This window comes from Girardinichthys multiradiatus, chromosome 3, assembly GCF_021462225.1.
Source record: "Girardinichthys multiradiatus isolate DD_20200921_A chromosome 3, DD_fGirMul_XY1, whole genome shotgun sequence".
Taxonomy (NCBI): domain Eukaryota; kingdom Metazoa; phylum Chordata; class Actinopteri; order Cyprinodontiformes; family Goodeidae; genus Girardinichthys; species Girardinichthys multiradiatus.
The window spans coordinates 5,036,946-5,043,526 of NC_061796.1; the positions used below are offsets into that span (position 1 = coordinate 5,036,946).

General features: G+C 37.1%; 1 protein-coding gene across 1 annotated transcript in view; it reads right to left on the bottom strand.

Moving 5' to 3' along the window:
* LOC124865762 (protein 4.1-like) overlaps positions 1–137 on the bottom strand; it is a 48,561-nt gene extending 48,424 nt beyond the window's left edge. Inside the window, exon 1 of the mRNA XM_047361148.1 lies at positions 5–137. The gene's annotated coding sequence lies outside the window, so the exon portion shown is untranslated. The remainder of the gene's footprint in view (positions 1–4) is intronic.
* Between the last annotated feature and the right edge of the window lie 6,444 nt (positions 138–6,581).

Below are 6,581 nucleotides of genomic sequence, written 5' to 3' on the forward strand. Positions count from 1 at the left end.
CTACCTGGGCTGATAGGTGGCTCCTCTGTGGGCTCTCCCCACCTTTACTCCATGTCATAATCCTGCCCTTTGGGCCAACTCAGAAACTAATCGATCAGGTTTCCACAGAGAGAGAGAGACACAAACGGAGAAAGAGGCGGTGACGCAGCTACAATGACGAAGCACTGACTCGGGTTGGGTGGAGATCGGATCAGAAGGTGGGAGGTTTGCCTAAAAACAGCTTCACATGTTCTGCTGTGTGGTCTTTACAGTAGCCATAATGTTCCTTCTAAAAACCGGCCTTAATCATACTTGCACGTTAAGATATTGTATTAAACACCCCAGGCGAGTCTTCATTTATTCAAATATGTGATTCACGAGACATCACAGTAATGCAATTAAATAATAAACTTTAGGTAAAGCCATTCTTGCAGAGACCACTGGTACATAACGCTCATATCAGTAAGTAAAAACACATTTACGGCTCCGAACTTTACCCTTTCTTCCAGATGAGGGCGCTGTTTAGCTCTTTAACGTCGGTTTTTGCATCTAAATGTGAGACTTGAAATGATATTTTCTACGCACTTTTTTTAATGTTGTAAAAATGTGCTTCTTGCAACTATGTCATTTAATGTGTTAGGCTGTGCTTTGTTAGTCTTGCCTGAGGCTCTATAAGGCCCTAAGCAGAATTCTCTTTGGTGGTCCCTCTACAATTATAGAACCTTCCAAAAGTATTCATAGTTGTTTTTCATGTTTTCACAAGTAACAGCCACAATGTCAATGCATGTTAGTGGGATGTAATGTGATTGACATAGACAGAGCACTGCATAATTATGAAGCATAATAATAATAATACATGGTTATATCTATCTATTTATTTTCAAATAATATTCTAAAAACTGTGGACTGCTTTTATACACAGAGTCAAAACCGCCAATTACTGCTGGGAGTCTTTTAGGTCTCTACCACCTTGGTGTGAGTAGAGACATTATCAGTACCTGTGAACATCCATTTTTAACCTTTACCACAAACTCGCAAATGGATTTAGATCCGTTCTTCAGTCACTGTACGTTACAGAGGAAACTGAATTTTTACCAAATAACTTCAATTCTTTCCAGAATGTGAAATAATAATAATTAGCAACATGTTATCTCAGAGACATCTCTTTTTTCAGAGAGGAGAGGCCAAGCTTAAACAACCAAGGAAAAGAGAGCATCTCATTCATACACATTCATTTATTTACAGAAAGTTAAAATATGCTTGACATTTGTTCCTAGCTCAGACACAAGCAGCAGAAACTATCAAATGCTTTAAATTATAACTCTGTTTATAAATTTGAATGTTTTCCTTAATATGTGTGCAGCTGGTGCATTTATCCTCTTGTCTGGTGTCAGTTTATATTCTCATGTGGCCCTCTGGCCACCAGGAGGACCTGGGCAGCTACAAATGCTGCCTGTACCTTGGGCACAACAATTTAACCAGTTTTACTCCACTTCCGTCTATAATATTCAAATATTTTAAATCTAGCCAATTACACCCTAGTTCAATGCATTTATATGTATTTGTCTATTCATAAAAGGGGAATATATTGAAACAAAATGTGAGAAAAATATCAGATTGCATAAAATTATTATTTTTTCCCTATTCCATCCATTCACAGAGCAGAAGACAACAATAGAGAGGAAGAACTCTGCATTAAAAGGAAGAAACTTTTCACCTGATTTATTGCTGACTGGAACTGTGGTGTTCTTGTCATGATCTGCATGAGTTTGAGTTCCTAGTCTGTTTTCCCCACGTTCTTCAGTTGCTGTTGTTTGAGTTTGTTTAGATACTTCATTTTATCGTTGTGTTTCTTCCCTGTTTATGTTTAAAAGTTAGTTTCATTGTTTATCTATTGTGTGCATTTAGATGTTTTGTTTTCCTGGATCCCTGCTCTTCTGTGTTAATAAGCCACTCTCCTTCTGTTGCCTACGTTCCCTCTTCCACCAGCGGCTTCTGATTCCCTCCTGATTAGCTCCCAGCATTCATTGGTCCATTATCCACCCTACCTCAGTACTTATACTGTCTGGCTTTCGCTGTTCTCCACTGTTCCCTCCTGCTTGCTACCTGTCTGGTTCCTCATGTGGTTTCTTCCCAAGTTTATGTTTTCTGCCTGTGTTCCATCATCCTGACCCTTGTAAGTTATTGATTTAAAATCATCATTAAAACCATTTTCAGCTTACCATGAGGCTGCTTGGCTCTGCTATGGATGTGGGTCCAACCAAAATCCAGCATTCTCTGACAGTTGTTCTCGTTGTAATAATAGGCTTTCTCTTGAAAGTTCACTCTATATTTATGAGTTGATTAAAAATCTCGGAAATCTCCTTTAAAAGTAAAAAAAAAAAAAAAAAAAAACAATATTAAAAATCCTTTATATTCAAAAGTATATGTTTAATAATTATTACAGAAAAAATATTATTTTTAATATTAATCCTAAAAACAACCTTTTCTCAGTGAAATACTCGATAAAGTCCTGACAACCAGTCTTGCTAGCATTCTCCAGTAAGTATAAAAACAATATCTACGCACTTATCACAATGGGTTAAAGTGAGGTTCTTTGCATAGCTTAAAAACACTTTGCCATCCAGAGTCTAACGTCTGCACACTGCCCCTAAGGTTTTAAATTGTAATTAAAAATGTAAATGTTATTTACACTTGTTTGTGTCCTCTCAGATAAATTTAGACGTTGAAAGAATGTGGCAAAGCCATATTTGTTTTATAAAAGGCAGTGTGAAATCCCAAAAGGGAAAAGCAGACCTCAGTTTAGCAGCTGATGCACATCTGTGTCAACCTTACATACCCCCAGTGGCTTTGTCCCAGTGGCTCAGTTAAACACATCTGACCCTAAACCTTACCTTGGTGACTTATTTTTGAACATTTATAATGATAGAGGGCTCACCAGGTAGTGAGAAAAATATTTTCTCTACTTGAGCGGTTTAAGTCTATTTTTATGTTAGTTGTTAATGAATCTGAGACAGTATATGCACTTCAACAACAAAAACCATTTATTTAGCTTCGCAGTACAGTAGATTGTATGTTTTTACTGGAGACAACGCCTCCCTTCATTATCACACACAGCAGCCAGGATCCACCCAGTGTGATTAACTCAGCACGCTTCTCACTCCTGAATGGCTGAACACAAAGATATGAAAAACTCTTTCTTCAAACCAGTGAAACTGGGGCCCAAAGCAAGTCCTGAACTTCCAATACTAGTTGTGTCTGTGTTTAAATACTGGCCTAAGAATAAAAATAGACAAAGATATAGGGATAAAGTTAAAGAAGTACATATAAATGTAGGTCTGACTCAATAACATGTTTTAACAATTTATGTATCTCTGTTAAAAGTTTGTTGTTGCTCATTCTCTTGTTTTGCCAAAAGGCCAATAGATTTTTCACCTTAGTTTTAAAATATCTTGCTGTTTTATTCTTTTAAGTCACTACCTTAACAAATGTTATTTCCTTCAGCACAAGAAAGAAGGAAGACGTCTTACAACATAAAACGACCTTTGCAATATCTATTTCTTTGTTTGATTTGCTGTGTCTGTAAAAATACAACTTCCTGCCATTCAAGAGCTTTTTCCCCAATCTCCATAATATGTAAATAAAATGGCCTGGCCATCGTCACATGGAAACCTGATGATTGTCCCATTTAGTTCAGTAAACAGTTCCTTCAAAATTTTACAGTTGATCTATTGACTCTTAATATTTTGTCTTTACTTGTGTAGTGATCATAACCCCCACGATCTGCCCTTTTACTTACTTTAACTGCCCTCCTCTGAGGCCCTTTAAAATGTCCTTGCTGGATTCTTGCATTTAGGCAAAATAACCTCTTATCCCACACAGATGGTGTCCTGGGTCTCATATGCATGAATTGTTATGACCCTGAAGTGCTGTACTCAAAACAAGTCTTTTCTAAATGTCTTAAGTAACCCTTATTTGATATATCCAATTTTTCTAAAATAAAAAAAGTAGAAAAAACATCTTTTTAGATAACTCTTGATTTATAATCTATAGTTACCGTCAAACAAAGTTTAATGTGTAAAAATCTATATTTTTTTATACAATAGAATGATTACATGTTGAAAACCTTGCATATGAAAGCAGCTCCAGGCATTAGATGGTAGTTTATCTACAATGAAAGATTGTTTACAGTCGTGTTCTAGTTTAAAGAATGTGGTGGAAGACAATACATCATTCCAGTTGTTCTTACTGGCTGGCTAGCGCAACATTTCCCTAAGGCCATTTCTCATTGGATGGTCTGGCTTGTGACGGTTCCTTCAATAAGTTGCCAGCTGCTTTTAATAAATATACAGAACATCATGCTTCATTAAATGTATAGTAACAATCATAGATAAGGGGTACATTGTTCAGACAATTTTTGAAAGCTTATAGGACTGACTTAATTTATGTGGATCAACATAATTAAAAATACCATATCCATTCTATACTTGTATAGCATTATCTGAGCTCTGTTGCACAGTACAAGCACCCCACCTTTTAAGTGCTAATTTGCACATTATATTGACCACATGCACACAAGATGCCTTAATTATTTATTTAGAAATTTTGATTATTGGCTGATGGCCTTGTATGCCTGCAAAGCTGCTCTTAGCTGATAAGTAGATGAGTGTGAAAAGCAAAGTAGTGTTACACTGAGCAAACAAAGTCTAATGTTGGGTTTAAAAAAAGTTATTTGTGGGTAATCTACCGTTGCAAGTTTAAGTGTGATTTGGTAAAAGTGACCACTTACCTCAGTTCCCTCTGTCCTAATCAGGGTGTGTAGGCAAATGCTTCCCGAGAGGTCTTAACACCATATCAATGTTTTACAATGGCACTTAGGTGTAAGGTTAAAAGCAGAGGTTTACCTTCTTTGAAGTTTGTGTTTTCAGTGTGACAGAATGTGAAAACATACTTTTTTCATGCTCAGTGACACGGTAATGAAATGGAAACATTCCTGCTGTGTTTTTTTCTTTCCTAAATTTGTTACTGAACTTCCTTCTCTTTCCATTAAAAGGAAAAGATTATGAAAATAAATAATAATTTGCCCCACTGTGTGTCCTTCATGGCTAAACCACATCCTGTCTGTCACTTATCACCCCTCAAGGAGGCTTCCTTCTCAGTACGTAGGTCTGCTAGTTCCCAGAATGTCCAAAACGAGAAGTTTTAATTTTAAAGGCTCATCCCTCTGGAATCAGCTTCCCGTCTGTGTGGAACACTAACACCCGCTGTTCTTCTGAAACAAAACTTAAAACCTCTCTTTTTTTATGGGCTTATACTTAAGACTTCTCATGTGATACATGAATTTGGTTTTGGTTTGGTTTGGTTTTGTTCTATAGTCAGCCCCGTTTATTTGTATGTCTGTTCTGCTATTTGCAGCTGTTTGGATTTGCAAAGTGTTGTGCAATAAAGCTCAGTGGAGCCCCGCCCTTGTTTTCAGTAAAATCGTTTACAGCTTGGCAGCATTTAACCCTTTTCTGGCTTCCTTTTAGTAATGGTTTCCTTCTGCACCTCCAGTAGAGCCAAGCTAAATGCATCACATTATGGAGGCTGAAACTATAGCAGACCAGTCTAGCAGGTCAGAACTAATGTCCTGCTAGTTCTTCTCGAGAACAATACAAAACACACCATCGGGATTTATTCTCGAGCTAATGGCCATAAAACGTATTTCATGGTTTTTGGCAACTGCTTTAGCCTTTGTGAATATTATGGTTCTCTTTTATTATCCAGGCTGCTCTCAGGAAGCTCTCTTGTCTTCACTGCTGAATTATAAATAAATAACATTCAGTTTCGTTTAATAAGGAGATACGCTATCTAATTCATCTTTGTCCCATGGGAAAAAGTAATCACTCCCCATCACAAATTAATTGGCAAAGCTGTAGAAGAAAGAAATCACTTCAATAGAATCTGTTTGAAAACATGAAGTAGGCTGAAACATCTGAAAAGGCAACACATCATGCCATGCTAACAAGAATTTCAAGAACAGGTGAGAACTGAAGAAGACTTTTGGATGAGAAGCTAAACTTTTTCAAGAAACACAAGAAGAAGTACAGAACTTTTAGGGAAGGCAGTTGAATCAATAAATCTGCCATAATATTAACACAGATTTTCAGAACAACATCATAGGACCTGCAAAAACATGCTGTTTTGATGCTGAATCATCATGCTGTAATAGATGGAACCATGAAATCCCCTACCTAATAGAAAATTCTGATAGAAAATGTCCAGCTTTCAGGTCATCATATTAAACTCAAGTACAGCAGTTATGCAGCATGCAAAGGGACTTCTAAATGGCAAAAACAGTAAAAATAAGCTTTTGAATCGGCCTAGACAAAGTCTGGACCTAAATTCCCCCCACCCCCCCCCCCCCCCTCCACTGTTGCGAAATAAAAACTATTCTGCAATTGCTTTTTTCTTTAATGACGTGAAACATTTAAAGGTGACAAAAAGAAAAGCGAATGTGTAAAGATGTAAATACTTTTTCATAGCTCTGTCAACTGTTGGGACTTGGCTTTTTTAAGTACATGCCTTAGAGGACATGTGCTCTGCCCCGCTCTGAGGGCAGT